Source organism: Pteropus vampyrus, unplaced genomic scaffold (assembly GCF_000151845.1).
Source record: "Pteropus vampyrus isolate Shadow unplaced genomic scaffold, Pvam_2.0 Scaffold38, whole genome shotgun sequence".
Taxonomy (NCBI): domain Eukaryota; kingdom Metazoa; phylum Chordata; class Mammalia; order Chiroptera; family Pteropodidae; genus Pteropus; species Pteropus vampyrus.
The window spans coordinates 8046026-8066191 of NW_011888819.1; positions in this window are offsets into that span (position 1 = coordinate 8046026).

Genomic DNA, 20166 nt, shown 5'->3' on the forward strand with positions numbered 1-20166 from the left:
TTACAGTTGAAAAATTCTGATACTGCTATAAATGTGTTCTAAAATTTCAGAATTAAATAAATCATGGTAGATGGTGGAGCCATGTTTCTCACAGTTGGAATGGGAATTCAAAGGAGAGGAAGCTAAGTGATCCATATGGTAATATGTAACAGTTGGAGATAGCAGTTAGAATTCATGTTTAGCTTAATATAGACACGAATGATTATATAAATAAATATGTATAAATGTATATACATATCCATAGGTTAGTATGCCTACATATATTTCTTTTTTCCATCAGCATGGAGAGCCTAAAAGAAATTACATCCCAGTAGCAAAGATCTAACACGGAACACTGAGATCTTGGTTTTCCAGTACCATTCTCCAATAAGATAAACTAGTACTCCTTGGAGAAATGAATGATTCCACAACTGGGGCAGAAAATATAAAATACAGGCCTGAAACATCTTGTAGTACCAGAAAATAAGGGAGTGTTCAAAAACAAACAAAATTTTCCACATTAATGAGAGTATATCAAAGGGGCACGGGAGTCAACCGACATAGCTCCCAAAGTCCCAAATGGAACAATTTTAGCAAGAAATAAGTAATATTGGATTATAATTCAAACTACATAATAAATATCCAAGAGTCCATACTGATACACATAAATGATTAAATAATTTATTAAATGGAAGAGAAGAGACACATATCACATGCAGAAGAGTTCCACATAATATATGTAGATACTTCACTCTTAAGGAGGGAGAGCATAACTCTCCACATAAATGTCTACTGTGCATAATGACATCCTTCTAAAGAGTACAGTGGGAATGGAGGGTAAAAAAAAGTAACTCCAAAGTGAACAAACTTGACAAATGCTACTTCATTCAGGTGATCAAGGTCTATTTCAACAGTCAAAAAACTTGATAGTATGTATATTTTTACCTTTTATATGATGTGAAGGAAAAAAGCACTTTACAGCTATGAGCTTTCTCCTAAAACTCATAACCCCAGTCTAGTCATTAGAAAAACATCAGACAAATTCCAAAAGAGATGCATCCTACAATATACCTTACCAGTAAACCTTAAAACAGTACTCTCTCTCTCCAAAAAGTGATCAAAGTGATGACAAGTCTAAGAAGCTGTCACAACCAAGAGGAGCCTAAGGTGACATGACAATTAAATGTAATGTGGTTAACTGTGGTTAAATCCTAGAACAGTAGATTTTGGTAAAAACAAAAAACGGAAATATGAAAAATTCAAGACTTTAGTTAATAATAACCTATCAATATTAGTTAACAAACTGTGACAAATATTTTAATATAGGATGTTAACAATAGGGAAAACTGCAAGAGATTGGGAGGTATATGTAACTTCTTTGTACTGTCTTTTCATTTATTTGTAGAATTCTTAAATTGTTCTAAAATATAAGGTCAATTGAAAATATAAAAAATAGATGTGTACACCAAAGTTGTAATTAGGAAGTATGTGCATGCTGTTGTATTCAGGGTTCTTCAAAGAAACAGAAACAATAGGATTGATGGATAAATGGATGGATGAGTGGATGGATGATAGATGATAGATAGATAGATAGATAGATAGATAGATAGATAGATAGATAGATAGATAGATAGATAGATAGATAGAAGTATCAGTATAGGCTTAAAGGACCTGAAAATACTGTATCCCTTTTTTCATTCTACAGATTCAAATGTTAATCTCTTCCAGGAACAGCCTCACAGACACACCCAGAAATAATGTTTTACCAGCTGTCTGTGCATCCCTTACCCAGTCAAGTTGACACATAAAATTACCCATTACGCTTGGGGATAAAAAGATTATAATAAAAATAATAAAATGTATTCATAGAAAAATTGTTAAATGAAACAGTGTTGAAAGTAGAAAAATTATGAGAGATTTTTTATTTTTAGATTTTTCTTTAATACCATTGTCACCTTCAATATTCAGTTAACATTGTACATAAAAATAATAAATTTTCTAATAAGTAATGGAATTATCTAATGAGGTGCCATAATGAAGTGTTCATAAATATCAGACAGATATAGATTATTTTTCAAAGGCATGTTTATTAAACCATATTTAGGTTTAATAAATCAATAGGACTGAAACTTTCATGTTTTCTATAAAAAATAACACATTTGGGTAAGGATTTGTGACATCCACAACATGAATTACCCATCACCATTTTAACTAAAGGAGTCAGATGGTATGAATACTTTGTGTCTGTACTCAGTCATAGTTGCTGACTAATCTATAATTTAAAACTTAAAAATTAAAATAGAAACATTCTATTAGAATAATTCCATTTTAAATAACATTTGCCTCTATATTCAAATGTTTCAAAATGGTAGATGTTATTCCATATACTATGTTTCTCCCAATTCCGTATACACATATAGATGCATTCAAGTATATTGAAAAGAGGAGAATTTCAATTCTATTCTACTCTCTTGAGAAGTGCAGATAATTCCCATATGCAGATTTTCCGTTAACAGTTATAAGTTCAGTTCAGCACAACGAACTTGGCTCTTTAAAAAGCCTATTGCAAATTAGTCCTTTAGATCTCAATTTAATTATTAGCAGGCTTTTAAAATAACTGTATTTTCTCTTTGTGTTTAAAAGGAAGTAAAAATGCCTTTTTCTCAAATGCTCATAGGTATTTCTTTTGAGGAGAATAGTCTTTGCTAAAAACCATGACCTCACTGTGAGACTGTTTAAAGATATTCCGAAGAGATAAAATTATGATTGTGTACAATAGATCTAGCTTTAGTTATTTCAAAACAGTTATTTCTGTTACATAAAGCAGTGGGAAGAAGGATACAAAAGTGGTAGGTTATGAACCTGATTTGCATTACCGTTTCTATTGCTATTATTTTTTTATAAAAGGAAACAATCCAGTGGCTCATAATTAAAGATGATTTTTTAAAAATTTGTAGTTCTTTTCTAATACATTTTACATAGAAAAATAAAATCTGTACATTGATGACTGAAGAGAATCTAAAAAACTAATGTAGTTACTTCTTTCAAGACATGTTGTCACAGTGTTCTATACAGATCCAGAGCTATATCTGTATTCCTTTTATTTTGGGGAGTGTGGGGGCTTTAATTAGCCAAGGTTTGGGATGAGAATGATTGACTGGAGAACTTAGTGTTGAGAATAATTCCTGAGTGGAGCAGTGAGACTTATCTGAATCTCAATTCCTAGTTAGGGCAATTAGCATTACCTGAATACAAGGTAACATGTTATTACATTAGGAATAGAAAAATTAAGGAAATGGAACCATGACTGAACCCTTGGTTTTAATTTTTTTATCTTGACTCTATTTTCTCAAGAAGGACTTAACTTCTATAGTCCTATATACATGAATGCACAAGATTTTCTTTTTCTCTCTCTCGCTCTTCTTCCCTTTCTCTTTCTCTCCCTCCCTCCCTCCTTTTATCCTTTCTCTTATGATTCTGTAATAATCCTATTTGCATATTTAAGCAAATAGACCTGTTTAGGTCTATTTTAGTGTCTCTGACTTTTTTTCCTTTTTTTGTTACCTGGTTTAACAATCATTATTAGTTCTGGTTCTCTAGTCAATGCTTTTGTCACCACATTGATCAATTTATTATATATTATCTGCACATTTAGATATTATAAATGAACATTTTTCTGAATATGGCAGAAAGCTTAGGAACTTATCTCACGAATATATAAATTCTCTTTGAAAATCATCTGGTACTTTCACGTATCACAGAATCGTTTCAGAAGGATCTGCATATCATACATTGCTAAAGAAAGATATAGCACATTTGAAAACTATATATTTAATAAAACTAAAAAGCCTATTGCAAATTAGTACAAGACTAATGCTATTTGATAAGAAATAAAATGCTGTTATGAAAATATAAAAAACAAAAAATGGAAGAACAGTTAATATTAAGTAAAGGAATAAGAAAATGGTGTTATTACTGGTAGATAGTACTTTCTAAAATATAGATATGATGCTTTCACAATAAATTAGTGAAAAACATTATAGTGAGACAAAAACAATATGCCACAGGTCTTTTGATTTAAGTACACGAGAACAGAGAATCTGATGAATTATACTATTTTACTTCTTTATTTTTCATTAGGAAATTATTCAGAGTCAAATTTGAGAATAAGTATTATAAAAGTGAATAAAATAAAACATGTAACACCTAATACAAAATATTGTTAATACTGTGTATATTTTCCAGACTTTTTTTCTTTGCATTATCCTATAAATACCAATTTCAATATTTTTATTTTATTATATCTTTAACAGCCTCTGAGGTCAATACATTTTTATCCATAATTTCTCTCTAAATAATGGTACCAACTAAGAATTCTCTCAACATCCACTTACAGAATTTACATGAATTGCTTCTGTTTGGAAAAAATTGGTTCAGGTCACCTGTGAAAATTTATTTTACCTTAATAGCCCATCATTCATCATGAGTTCCTAATCTTAGTGAAGAATACTACCATAAACCCACTTGTAATTCATGGTGAAACCTGGAAGATGAACTTGACCCTTTACCCTCCTTTAATGAGCAGAGAACCTGGATTTAATTTCCTTTCCTGACCCACAATGGCATTAGAGTTTTCAAAAATGACTTCCATCTAAAATTACTATCATAACTTAACCGGTGTGCCATTTCACTACTCTCCAATTAGAGAAATTCTTCTAAAAAAGCCTAATCATGGCTTTTTCTTTTCTAACACCCTTTCTTGTTTTTGTTTGTTTGTTTGATCATAGAATAAAATCCTAACTCCAAATATGGAATCTATGTGTTTTAGTCCATTAAGATTGCTGTAATAAAATAAAACTGGCTAGGTAGCTTATAAACAGCAGGAATTTATTGTTTATGGTTCTGGAGGCTGGAGTTTGAGATAAAGGTGCCAGTGTGGTCAAGTGAGGGCCCTCTTCCAGGTCTCAGACTTCTTGTATCCTCACATAGTAGAAGTGGCAAGGGAGCTCCTCACGGGTCTTTTAGAAGAGCGCTAATCCCATTTGTCAGGTCTCAGCCTCCCCAAAGCCCATCTAATACTATCATCTTTGTGGCTTAGGATTTCAACATTTGGGGGTGGGGGGGACACAAACATTCAAACCACTAAGATTCTTCGTAACCTATATACCTAAGGCCCTTTATGATCTACGAACAGACACACTGAAATTTCCTGGTCAACTCTTCCTTGGCTGGGGAACTTCATACTTGTTATTCTATCAGACTGAAACTTCACTTTCCAATTTCACATGAATATTGTTTCTATTGAGAAGTCTCTTCTGAGTCCAGTTAGCTTACGTTAGGTGATCCAATTGCATTTGACAGATATTGCTAATTGTGTCTTCTGTGTTAGATGGTCAGTCCAGTGAAAACAGCACACATCAAAGCTTATCAGACAGCCAAGCACCCACTCAATAATTTCTTGTGGAATATTTAAATGAATATTTTACTCCACAAATCTCCCATTATTCAAATACATACTTAAAAGACATTATAGTTATTTCCATTTTGACTGATAGTGTTATATGCACATCTGATGAATTATTTATTTGACTGTTTTTAGAACTTAATTTTGTGAAAATTCCAATGTTTGACATTTTTAAGGTGGCAAGGTCAAAGTGTGCTTAAATCATCACAGGATTCATAGTAGTGTATGTGTGTGCGGTGGTGTTGGGTGGACTCTGAAAAAATACAATAGTACTAATACAATGTTATATTTTGTATTATTAGTGTTCAAAATTTCAACATCTTTTCAAAACGAAAATGAGTACCTTTGTATTAGAATTGGAATAAAAGCAGTGAAGGCAGTTTACTGTGAAGGAAAAATTAGAGGGCCTGAAGTTAGAGACCCTGCCTTATCCTACTTCTAATTTATACATTAGGAAAGTAACAATTTGCAATTCACCTAACCTTTCTAAGATGTTCCCAGTTTCTACCTCTAATAATTAGAAAGTTCCATTAGCTGAACTATATTATTAAGCATCTGTGGTGAAAGTTCTCAGAAGAATAAGTTGAAAATGGCTTTTTAAGTATGAATAGTCTAATATGACAGTCTCCTTCTGAGTGCATTGATTTGAGCAATTTCTTCACCTTTCTGTTTTGAGGTTATGTTTCACAGTTTCATTTCCCTAGTGGCATGGTAGAGTTAAATTTTGTACACACAGACATAACTTTAAGAATAACAGCATATTAGAGTTTAATCTGTGATTTTTTTTTATTTCAGAAAATGTCTGACTACAATTACATTAATCCAATTTTTCATAAGGTTATTACATACTAAACCTCTATGTGCTTTATAAATAAGATGAGTACCCAATAAGATATGATATGTAATTAGTATTTAAATCATAAGTTTCATATTTATCATGACATTAAACCACTAGTATAAAGTAACTAGAATAAAATAAAGATTTACAGAAATAATTTTTAAAGTAATTTTTAAAATTCTGGAATCTAATTCACTCTCCATATAAATTATGTTAACATATATGCACATATATATATATCATAAATATAGAATTCCAAATAGTCTATAATTAAAATTTATTTTAATAAAACAATAGAATAAGTAAATGTCTTACTTAAAAATATTTCTTAGTTAAAAAAGTATCAAATCATAATAATGTAATACTTGTATTAAATGCTTAGGTACTTAAATTAACACTTTAAAGTTCCCAAATTTCAAAAGATGGAATTTTAAAATCCTCCCAAAGTTCCTTGAAAGAGAAATTGTTAAGTAATAATTCTCCATTGTTTTATACTGCTCCATCTGTGGCAATATTTTACAGAGAAGTAGAAAACTAATATATGAGTATATATATTAATATATAGTATTTCCCTGAAAGGATATATCTGTTATACTATACATTTGCAAAAGCCATTAATCATTTACTTTGTCATTTATGATATAATTATTAATATGGATGATACCACATTAATGTGGATAATACATTAATAATTATATATAAATTTATATATAAATAATTATATATAATTTACATAAATACTATATAAATTATATAATTTATACCATAATAATATATAATTATGTAAATTATATAATTAATACTACATTAATACTATATAAATCCAAATTTAACATTTGGTGTTCATTCAAATTTTCCTCAGCCTTTTCCTCATAAATTCACTATTCCCATCCCTACTGAGGTAGGAGGAAGAATTAGCTAAGAAAACAATGAAGAAGTGGAAAATACAAAGCTTAATTTCTGCATATATGTCTGTGGCAGGGGGCGTCAATTTATATGTCTGTTCTTCCCCTCGACATTTATATTAAAAGTAGGAAATCATAATGCAGTAAATTTTAGGATTAAGTTTAGTTTGAAATATATATAGATAGGTATATATTTGTACTGAATGCAATCTGGGAGGATATGCAACAAAATATTAGTTGTGGTTATGTTTTGTTCCTGTTTAAAAATGAAAATATTTTTTCTTTGCTTATTTGCACCTTCTAATTCTTCTGACAATGATTACATACCCGATTTTAAGTTAAAATAATAGAACGAAACTGTATACAAATGGAAATTTTAGCTCCTCAAATATTGTATCCTACTTTTATATAGAGTTTGTTGAGGAGAGCCCTATGACAATGCTTTAATTGTACTGTTTAATTTTATTGTAATGGTATCTCTATAATTAATATTTTAATAATATAGTCAAGATATTATATTGACCATGACATAAAATTAATATGAGGTCCAAAATAAGTATAAAGTGAAAGTCACCTGACTCTAAAGTACTTTCACTATTCATCATTACATTTATCCTTCCAATTAAAAATTAAATTCTTTATTTGCCCATAAATTTGTGAAGGGAAGTACTTGTTTCTGATTTAAAGCAAAGTATGCTACTCAGACATCCAGATTATATTTTACTGTGACTTCTGATAATACATGGGGGCTTTATGTATCTAGTCTGTCTCATGGATGAAGGCTCTGGATGAGGTAATCTTTACAATATATAACAACTATAAAATTCTATGATTATAAATTATGATTTCTTACCCTTTTTTACTTTTAACACTCCTATACTTTCTTGAGCTAAAGTAGAAATTATCATTAGAAAAACTCACCAAATATAAATTCAGGCAAAATTAAAACAAAACAAAATTACTAGACTTTTAAAGAAATCTTAGGCATTTTTATAGAAAACCTTGTATAATTAAAATAAGATTAGTTAAAATCATAGCTACTACTATGATTAGAATAGTCCAGGCTCTGTGATAATTTCTATATGTACTTTATGATTCCAAATTATAGATAAAAATGATATTAAATGAGAAGCCTCTAGGCATATATTTATAAAATAATTGAGTAATGTTTAAATTTCCATTCTGAAAGCTTGTAATCACAATGTGCATTGAATATGTATTATTCAAGTATTTTTATTTATTGAAAAAATTTGTGTTAAGTAATGAAATATATTTTAAAAGCTTAATTACAATAAAATTAGTTAAGAACAATCATAATCATCATCAAATAAAGACAAATAAGTTTCATAATTATAAAAATAACAGTGTTTATACTAGAAATTAACACGGAGATTTGATAAAAGATATATAACTTGTAAAGTAGTTGCCAGAATATTTACATATTTCTTACTAATAGGTAATAGTAATAGTGGACACAATTATAACTACTTCCCTCTTGTAATAGTGAAGCATCATTGCCTTTTCTCTTAAAGTACAAAATTAATTAAAGTTGTGTTTAATTTAAATATCAAAAATTTTTTAAGCCTAATAAATCCAATGCATTTTAAAGAGCAATTTATGTGCTGGTAATAATCGTGACACACCGGTTCCTTGGGTGAAGCAGAGAGATAAATATGGCTATATTTAATTTTTAAGAGATATGACACATAACATAATAACTGAACTTAAGTAGGAAATCTCTGTGATTATATAAATCAGTAAGCTTCTAAGATGTTTAATAAAGCCTTCTGAGTAACTAATATTCTGAGAGTTTTACTACTGAAATGGGAAAAGCAAAGCTGACAGGCCAATGAGATTAAGCAAAGGGCATAGAATGCACATCTTAATGTTTAACTTCAAGAGACAGTATGATATAACAGAGTCTCCTTTTCAATGAACCAAAAGAACTTTCACTTACTATTTTAAAATATCCAAGTATTGTTTCATTAATGGAAATAAGTTTTCATACTACATATTGAATCATAGTAACATGTTTGAAATTCAGCAAAAAAGTCCCTAAAATCATATATTCATATATTCTTTCAAGAAACAATACAGAAGGTATTCCTTAATTGCAAATTCTTATGTTTTACACTGTACCATTTTACAGGCAAATAAAATAACTTCCAATATCTTGTTTAAGGGTAAATGGGTAGCATAGTTAATGGAACAAGTACAAAAATCAATTATTCTCTTCAGTTCAGTCATCATCATTTTTATCTAATCTCTGATCGGAGGATGATCACAAACAGTTGTAGCAAAAACTATGGATCCAAAAGTCATTTCACTGAATTAAGCAAAGCTATTACTGAGAGAAGTCTCATACATACAGAAATTAAGCACATAATTATAAATATATTAAAACTAGAGCCTCTACAACCTCTGAATGTTGACATATGTAATCATTTATAAAATAGACACTTAAATTGATATAATCAAATCACATTGGGGTTCTTATTGTTGGTTGTGTTTTCTGATTGCTGACATTTTTTCATAATTAACTAAATATATACAATAAAATAAATAAGTAGATCAAATCTATTTCAACTTTTCTATTTCATTTTTAATTTTAAATATTGTTGCTAAAAAATTTTAAAAAATTTTTTCAGATCTTTTTAAGGTATGCAAATTCATATTTCTATTGAGAATTTTAAGTCACCTTTATTATAATTATTTTCATAATTTACTGTTATTCTGTCCTATAATTCAATAATAAATCTTACCACTTTCATTACTAATAAATGTGTCTACCTAGGTTATCAAATATTAAAATTATTTCTTTAAGGTTATGTCTTAATAGCTCTAAATATAGCCAATTATTCTATTAAATTGCTAACTTAAGACTGGCAATGGATATAATTTAGAAACTAGAGTGGCTCTATATTTAGACTGACATCTTAGTTCACTCTTCATATAAACTGAATTTATCTAATAGTTCACACATCCTGCTTTCAGACATTTTTAACTGACCTATAATTGCCTGATAATTCACATGTAAGGACCCAAGTAGAGACAGGTCAAATATTCCAAATAATTCAGTGTTGAAGACTAAAGCAAAGGTACTCTCACCATTTTGAATTTTGAATAAACTTAAGTAGGAATTTTGAACAAATTTATATATTCTTAACTTAAAAATTGAAAAATTTGATAATACAATACATTGCTGAGTAAAATAAAAGTTGAAATTACTTGTCTTCTATCTGTTACTTTGCTGGATGTGTTTTCATTGATAAATTTTTGAAACAGCCTGTATAGAATTTTACAATTGAATGGTTTTAACACAGAAATGAATACTCTGGAATACTTAATTGTATTTACTATAAACTACTAATTACAAATTTAAAAATTATCTGCAGTTATTCAGAGAACTATACTTTCTTTCGCTAACATGTAAACACATGTGTATGCCAATCTATCAATACATATGCACACAGATAAACATTCATAAACATAGTCATTTATACACTAAGACACACTAACTATGATACAGCTTAAAATAAATTTCTAAATTAATATATTGCATTAAATACCTCTAATTTGATGCTATTTTGTATTTTTAATGCATTCTCTGTATTGCTTCATGTCTTTATCTGGTCTAATGCCGTTTTTCTTGGAAACAGGCATCATTGCAAATCCATATCTTTTACATATGGCAATGCAATTCAAAAAATAAATAATATTGAGAATAAAATTTATTCTTGAGAAATATAACCTTGGGTATTAATTTTACAAATAAATAGGATGTATTTAAGGATTAGTCAGTGTTTATGATTACATTTTTACTACTTCTATTTTACTAGCAATAAAAATTTGACTGAACTTGGAGCTTGAAACTATAATCACTACATAAATGTTAAGTTTCATGATTCCATTTGTGTTCTATGACTAATTTGGTCGTTTTATTTTTTCTATAACTCATTTCATTTTTCAAGTGCATAAAGATACTCAGTGGCCAAATATTCGGTACTACTCAAGAATTGCAATTACTGTTCATACACGTTTTCAAATAACATAGATCCATTATTGAACTTACCTTCCATAATAGTTAAAATTTTATTTATAGTAAAAGATCTTCGAATTCACTCTTTTGCTAAAGAGTTTAAAAACTAAACATTTATGAATAGATAATGACATTCTAACTTTGTTAAAAATAATAGTTTTATTTGGTGACAGATTTATGTCAAAGAAAATATTAGTATTTGTATTTTTTCTTAAAAGAAAATTTTGTGGTGTGTTTAACTTGCATATTTGAACCTCCCTATATCACTGAGATTATTTATAGTTTTACTAAAGAATTGTAATTTTTTAATGAAAATTATCAAATATACAGAGTTATTGAGGACTACAAATAATATTTTATTCATATTATTTTATAAACAAGATTCGAGCAAATGGGACCATAACATTTTTACATATTCTTTGTCAAATTAGTTTTAGTCTGTTCTGTTGTTTTTTTTTAGAACTAGCAATTAGGCCTAGCGATAATGATTTTACACACTAGTTCCCCTTTATCCAAAGTTTCACTTTCTGTAGTTTTAGTTAGCTGTGGTCAAACCCATCAGAAAATATTAAATGGAAAATTCAAGGAATAAATAATTCATGATTTAAAATGCGTGCACATTCTGAGTAGTGCGATGAAATCTCATGCTGTTCCTCTCTGTCTCACCCGGGATGCGAATCATCTCTTTGTCCAGTGTGTCTACGCTGTCAATATTCCCCACGCCTTAGTCCTTAGTAGACTTCCTAGCTATCACACTGTCTGTTGTAATATCACGGTTCTTGTGTTTAAGTAACCTTTATTTTACTTAACAATGGCCCCAAAGCCATTCACATAACTTTTATTAAGGAGTGTATCGTTATAATCGTTCTATTTTATGATTATTGCTGTTAATCTCTTTCTGTGCCTAAATTATAAATTAAACTTTTTCATAAGTATATATCTATAGGAAAAAACGTAGTATATATAGAGTTTGGATTTATCTAAGGTTTCAGGTATGCACTAAGGGTCTTGGAATGTATCACCTGTGAATAAGGACTACCGTACTTGAGTAGTTTCCTTGCCATCATTGTGGGCGTATTATTATGTTTTTAAAGTTGTTAGTTGTCATCTAGCAAGTTTGTCTCTGTCTTTTATAGAAGATGAAAAGAAATCAATGGAAATCTTTCCAATATGTATGTAATTCTTTAAGAAAATGAAGATAATTTAACCTGCGTAATTAAATGAAGATAATTTAACCTGTGGAATAGAACAGAAAACTGGTAAAAAAAAAAAAAAATTCCTAAAGAAAAGGAAATATGATGGATTTTTAAAAAAATATTTTAAAAGCTAATATATAATTAAATCAATATGAACATCAGAATATGTCTGAAAATGCACTTCCCTTGTATTAGGCAGAATTTTTAATTTGACCTTTGTTTAATACCATGCCCATCAAAATTTCAGCGGCATTTTTACAGAAATAGAAAATACCATCCTAAAATTCATATGGAATCAAAAAGGGCTCTAAATAACCAAAACACTCTTGACAAAAAATAAAATACCAAAGCCAGAGGCCTCATACTTCCTGATTTCAAAACATATTACAAAACTACAATAATCAGTTGGCATAAAGACAAGACATATAATCAGTGGAACAGAATAGAGAGCCCAGTAATAAACCAATGTGTATATGATTTTTGACAAGGGCGCCAAAGCTACACAATGGGGAATGGATAGTATCTTCAACAAATGATATTGGGAAACTGGATATCCACATGCAAAAGCAGGTATTAGACCTATCCTATACATATCCTAGTGTAGGATATGTATACAATGTTTTGTTTAACCATTCATCCATAGATGGACATTCAGGTTGTTTTTATGTCTTGGCTATTGTGAATTATGTGGCAATAAACACAGATATGCAGATAACTATCCTACACTATCCTACACTACACAAAAATCAACTCAAAATGGATTAAAAACTTAAATGTAAGACCTGAAACTATAAAACTCTTAGAAGAAAGCAAAGGGGAAACCCTTCATAATGACATTCTTGGCAGTAATTTCTTGGATAGGACCCCAAAGATACAAATAACAAGGCAAAAACAGACAAGTGGGGTTACATCAAACTAAAAACCTTCTACACAGCAAGGAAGACAACAGGATGAGAAGACAACCTATGCGATGGGAGAAAATATTTGTAAATTGTATATCTAATAAGGGTTTTATCTCCCAAATATATAAGAAACTCCTACAAATCAATAGCAAACCCCCCCAAAAAAAACTCAATTAAAAAAAAAAAAAGGGCAAAGAATTTGAATAAACATTTCTCCACAGAAGTCATACAAGTGATCAATATGTACGAGACAAGGTGCTCAACATCACTAATCATCAGGAAAATGCAAATCAAAACTACCATGAGACATCACCTTGTACCTGTTGATGGCTTTTTTATTTTTAAAGAAGGATTGCAGGTGTTTATGAGAATGTAGAGAAATTGGAATCCTTGTATGCTGTTGGTGGGAATGTAAAATGATGCATCTATTATGAAAAATTGTGGAGATTCCTCAAAAATTAAAAATAGAACTACCATATAATCTAATAATCCCACTTCTGGGTATATTCCAAAAAGAGTAGAAATCGTGATCTAAAATAGTTATCTGCATATCTGTGTTTATTGCCACATAATTCACAATAGCCAAGACATAAAAACAACCTGAATGTCCATCTATGGATGAATGGTTAAACAAAACATTGTATACATACAATGGAATATTATACAGCTCTGAAAAATAAGAAAATCCTGCTATATGCAGCAATATGGATGAACTTGGAGGACATTATGGTAAATGAAATAAATCAGTCACTGAAGGGCAAATACCACACCAACCCACTCATGTAAGGTATCTAAAAAGTCAAATTCATAGAAGCAGAGAGTAGAATGGTGGTTAGGGGAAATGAGAAATGTTCAACGAGAATAAAATTTCAGTTATGCAGGATGAAAAATCCTAGAGACTTCATCATCTTGCCTGTAAAAAAGATGACCTTTGTACCCTTTGCCTCTGGTGTTGCTCCAGTGATTATTTAATATCACGTGGTAAAAGAAAATTTTGCACATATAATTAAGGTTACTAATTTGTTGACCTTTAGAAAGAGACATTGTCTGAGAGGGCTTAATCTAATCCCATGCATCCTTACAAAGCAGAAAGTTTTCTCAGGCTGGTGGCAGAAGAAGTCAGAGAGATTTGAAGCATGAAAAAGATTTTAAATCACCATCGATGGCTGGAAGATGAAGGTGGCAATGTGACCAGGAATGCAGCTGGCCTATGTAATCTGGGAGTGGTTGGTCCCTGGCTGATAAACAGAAAGGAAACCAAGACCTTCATTCTACAACAACAAATACTTGAATTTTGCCGAAAACCTGAATGAGCTTGAAGCAGATCTCTCCAGGTAAGAGCCTGATAGACCCTTTGTTTAAGCCTTGTAAGGCCCTTGGTTGAGGACACAGCTGAGCCTCCTCAGACATCAGGTTTGTTGACTATATGCTTACTTAAATATTACACCAGAGAGATTCAAAGGGAATAGCACATAGCTCTTGAATTTAGACTAAACTAACAGAAAAATTGTAACAATATAATATATCTTATCTATTCTCTCTTAAACCTACAAAGTACCTTTCTCAACACTTGTACAAGTGCATGGGCATGTGCGCGCGCGCGCACACACGCACACACACACACACACATGCGCACACACACACACACACACACACACACGCACACACACACCAGTCTCTAGCCGAGGCAGCAAAATTGAGCTTAAAATCTTGCTTCGATTTTGTCATTGTTCTGATTACTTGATTTTGTCATTAACTGTCCAGCAGTTAATTTGTTTTCTACAAAATAAAAGTTTATCCTCTAGTTTGATAATTAAGCACTCAGATATATATCAGATTATCAAGCAGACTTTTTTTCCTCTGCCGTAAATTAGAGAATAGATGAACTTTCTGTTCTATTAGGTCTGTTGTTTTTTCTCCATCACACACACTAAGATAATACTTCTCTTGACATACATAGAATTTACTGTGTATAATTTCTTCAGTCAAATTATATTTGTCAACTAGCTAAACCTATAATAGTAGAATGGAAATAACCAAGAAAGAAGCACATAAAATAAAGAAAAATAATATATAAACACTGTCATGAAACAAGTGGGTTGAGAGGTATTTCATTTGTTTTTCATAGCATGACCATTCATTTCCTCATTTATTTCACCAATATTGATTGACCACTTTCTATATTCTAGGAAAGACACTTGGTCATATACCTTCCTGAGTTTAAGGCATTTCCTGAGTATTTACATTGTTATACTGGAAAATTGTTAAAAAGGTGATTTATTAATATTAGTGACTGACTAAATACACAAACCATCATCTCACCTTTGTAGCTAAATTTTTGCCTAAATTTATGACCATTGCAGCCTTAAAGCTTGTTTATTTTTATTGCATTTTAAAGAAACAAAAGCAGGAAGATTTTTTTTTTTTTGTCTTACATAATCGAAAAGTCAGGCAAGGATAAGTTTGAATGCTAAAATGATGTCAGTTTTCTGTTTCTCTTTTTCGCTACCTCTGGATATTTTTATGCAAAGGTCTGAATTTAAACCCATTTAGATGCAAATATTAAACTTAAGATGACAAGTAAGGCCAAGATAGATGGCAAATTGATCTTTCCAAAACTCCAGAAATCCCATCAATTCTTTTTCCTCAGCATCAAAAATCATAGCGGGAGCCTGATTGACATACCTGTGTTCCTTTTTCTATGAACAGATCTCTTTGTCCAGAGGACAAGAACTTTTGGCTACATCTGGCTCACTTATTCTTATCTCAAGTAAAGGCAACACACTAACTCTCAATAGGAAATACATTTTATTACTAGAAAAAGGAAAAATGAAAGCATATATAGTTGCAAATCTACTACTTTCCACTATAAGATACTTTCATCCAAAAGAGTCTGTCTACTTTGATTTGATATGAGTGGAGTTTCCAAATTTTTATTCATTCCATTTTATTCACATATCAAACTCTTTGTCCAGTTATATTAGAGTATGCTATTATCTAGAATGTCCTTTATCTACTTCACTTCTTCAAACCCTATCTACCTATGAAAGTATAGTTCAATTTATATACCCTATATGAAACATGTTCTATTAAAGTGATCTTTAGTTCTCTTAACACTTTATGATATTTAATATCACTTTAAATTATTTTACTGTGTTGCTTTTCCATATTACATTGGTAATACCTTAATGCCAATAAAACCTTAAACAACACTATTATATCTCCTGCATATATTTCTAATATTCTAGCATATATTTCTAATGTGTGATATTAGAAAAATATTGCATATTAGAAAAATATTGATTTTCTCACAGTTGTCAAAAAACATTTCTTAATTATAAATAGCTTTCTAAGTGGAATCCTACACATGTATAGATATATGTAGATACATGCAAAGCTATCTCTTGCCCTAAGATGAATCATTAAATATGACTATTCAAAGCCCCTAAGTTTATTTATTTTTAATTAGACAGATTAAAATTGGTTTATTTCTCCACAACACTTATAGCTGCCTGTGTCTGTCTGTCTCATCACAAAAAACATCTCAGGGCATTTTCTAACAGATTTTTGTTTTGTTTATCATATTAGAATTTAAAATATACATAAAAATAATTTAGCAAATATTTGATATATAGCATAAATGTCCGGGGAATACCCAGTACTAGTTACGTGAAAGTAGCTTAATTTGGTAAGTTAAATAGATATTTAACAAACTCTTTCTCCTTAAAAAGTTAAGCCTCTTAAGAATAAAGCTCCTTCATCCTTGAATCAGAAATTTCAATCATACTGATTTCTACAATGTGTGAGTAAATGAAACAAAATGATATTTGACGCTTTCTAAAAACCCTAGAAACTCGACTGTCTGTATTTGTTAGAGAAGGCAAAGAGTAGGCATGTCAGCCTATATCCCTGATTCATACTCTAAGCTTCTTAATAGATCATAAATAATGAGACATTTAGGAAATGCCCCTCCCATCTTTTCTAAAACTTGGCATGAAAAGTTGGTTATTCAATTGGTTTATGATTAGTCTAATGTGATCAGAGGAGACAAAAACAAATTTTGAATTTTTGAGTAAAAAAAGAGACTATTTTTTATAGATAACTATGTGGTTAAATAGAAACAGAACAAAACCTTCACATTAACTGAGAAGAAAGGGAAAGAGGGAGGGAAGAGTTATGCTGCTCTGTATCTAGAAGAGAAATACTGAAGTGATGATGTTTCGAATATGAGAGCATATCTTTATTTATGACTCAAGAAAATTCCTCTGAGAGTAAATAGATTTTACATAGAATTTGTAAATAAAAATCTTAGTTTGCTTTTGAATTTGTTTGTTTTCCAGAGTTCTGATTCTATTCCAAAAAGGAGTCAAACTTGATTTTTTAATCAAAAGGATAAAACTGATTACATGTTAGAATGTTTTGTTATTACTCTAATAACTATGGAAGAAAAAATGCTATATTATTTTAAAAGTACTGATCAAAATGCTTAAAGATTATCTAACTGGATCAATAAATACCTGTTTATATACATAAGTATTTGCATATATATAATTCTTGGGAGATTAACAGTTTGAAAGTTTTAAAGATTTAAAATCATATAATAGAAATCTGTATCTTTCTCATTTTTATGTAAATGTTTAGAAATGAGTATTTCAAAATATTTACAAAATCATTTATATTTTATGTTATTTAAAAGCAAATTTTTCTTATAATTTTAATAAAAATTTAATATCAACCACATAATATATTTAAAATATCCTTCTGAAATGTCTCTAGAAAAACTTTGTTGTTTCATTACCATATGTTAAATTTTTGTATATTATAAAAATTATCAACTCTTCTCATGTATTATTATGTTTTATTTCAATAATATGTAAGTAGTTTTTACTTTGTATATACTCAGTATTAAAAAATATTTTTAATTAGTGCCACATATCTTAAGTATTACATTAAACTGCTTTTCTTTTTGCTATGTTTAAGAACGACATGACATAGACTTATTTATAGTCTCAGAAAAGGTTCAGGAAAAGACTGGAGGAGTATCAAGTATCAAACAGGTAGAGTTCATTTGGCTGGGTTTTAGTTTCCTTTAAATATACTTGTCTATTTTTTTCCTGTAACTAAAATTGAACATCCATTCTTTCCACTTAGCCTTTAGTGCACTTTGCTTCCCATTAGGCACTATAAAAAATTTAGCTTAAGTTCTATGCTGTGAAATGTATTTTTCTTAAGTAGACATAATAATATATTTCTAAACCTTTCCCCTATATTGCATTCATCTGTAAAGCTTCATAAGTAGTCACACTGTGAAACTGATTACTTGGGCAATGAGGCAGAACCTAATCTTTGATAGTCAAAGATAATTCTCTGTCCTGGAACAAGGTAGCTCTATTTCATAAAGTTAATTTTTATTTTCCATAATGCTAAATGCTCAAAATAGAAAAAAAAATGTTTGTCTTTGAATTCCACTACGTGTATCATTAATAAAGTAATTTTGTATGTCAACATTATGTACTGTGATGGTTAGAAGAAGGTGTCATTTTCATGGCATTATTGTTACTTGCTTAAGTTCAATAAGAATCTGTTCTCCTTGTAGCAGGATATTATTGGAAACTGGTTATATTACTAAGGCTTTGACTGAAATGCCATATTTGAGAGAGACATTCATAGACTCAAATATGACCAGACAACTTTAAGGAAATAAGATTTATTTATGAAAGCCAATTAAGACTTGGAAATATCAGTCTGGTACGTTATAGGGTTCCCATCAGCCTTACTGGAAGGTCACTTGCTATCAAGTAGAGGAACCTCAAGATATTTTGGACACTTTAGGAAGAGAAGAATTCACCCAAATTTATAGATATTACAAAGTCTGATGACAAATCTTTGCCATGGCTTTTCTGGTCTCAAGAGACCTCATAGTTCAGTTTGCAGATTCCTCAAAGAGACTATATAGTTAATTAGTATTCTTATTGGACTAATATAAATAATGAGGCCAAACTTATTGAAACTAGACTTATTTTCCAATCAAATTAGTCTTAGTTTAACTATCTGTTAAATATGAGGGTGATTTTAGGGAGAAAACATGTTTCAGTAATATACTTTTATAATTATTAGATTCTAGTGTTATTCATTATCTTTGAAAGTTTTTGTTTTCTACCTGTAAACTGGACTGGATACTGAATTACAGTTTCCTCCAATATTTGGCTATGGCTCTCCAAAACAACCTTACCAATTTTTCTCTCATTTTTTGACTTGGAATTATTGAGAATTAAAACAGCATTTTTCCCAAGACCATGCAAGCTAAGGTTGGATAACGACATAAACTTCAGAGAAATCACCATAAGATAGAGAAAATGTTCATGCCTGTTGCAGAAAAATCACTAGAGACATTCAAACCTGCAAACCAGGAAAATCTATCAGATTGTGACTGCTTTTATTCACTCCATCTGAAAATGCTTTGAGCTAGACTTATAGAAATCTTGATTGGCTGCCCTCAGAACTCAGAAACTGGGATCATAGTCTGCTTCAGTTATTAACTACTTTTTTTTTCCCCACAGAGATGCGTTTTATTAAATACCTGATCACTCATACCATAGGCCTAGCTTTCAGTTAAACAACTGTTTAACTGAACTGACCTGTTCTCAAGACAGACTAGTTTAATTAGATATGGAACCATCTATCACCAAACTCCTGGAATGTGAAACTTCTCAGAAGTTTCAGAGGTGGGAACTATCAGGGTTCAGAACAGGCCTCCTCAAAATATGCCAATTTGACATGTGAATAATTTTGAGCTGAAGGCAGTTAAGACCCTGTAGGCCCACAAGAAACTTTTACCTCTCC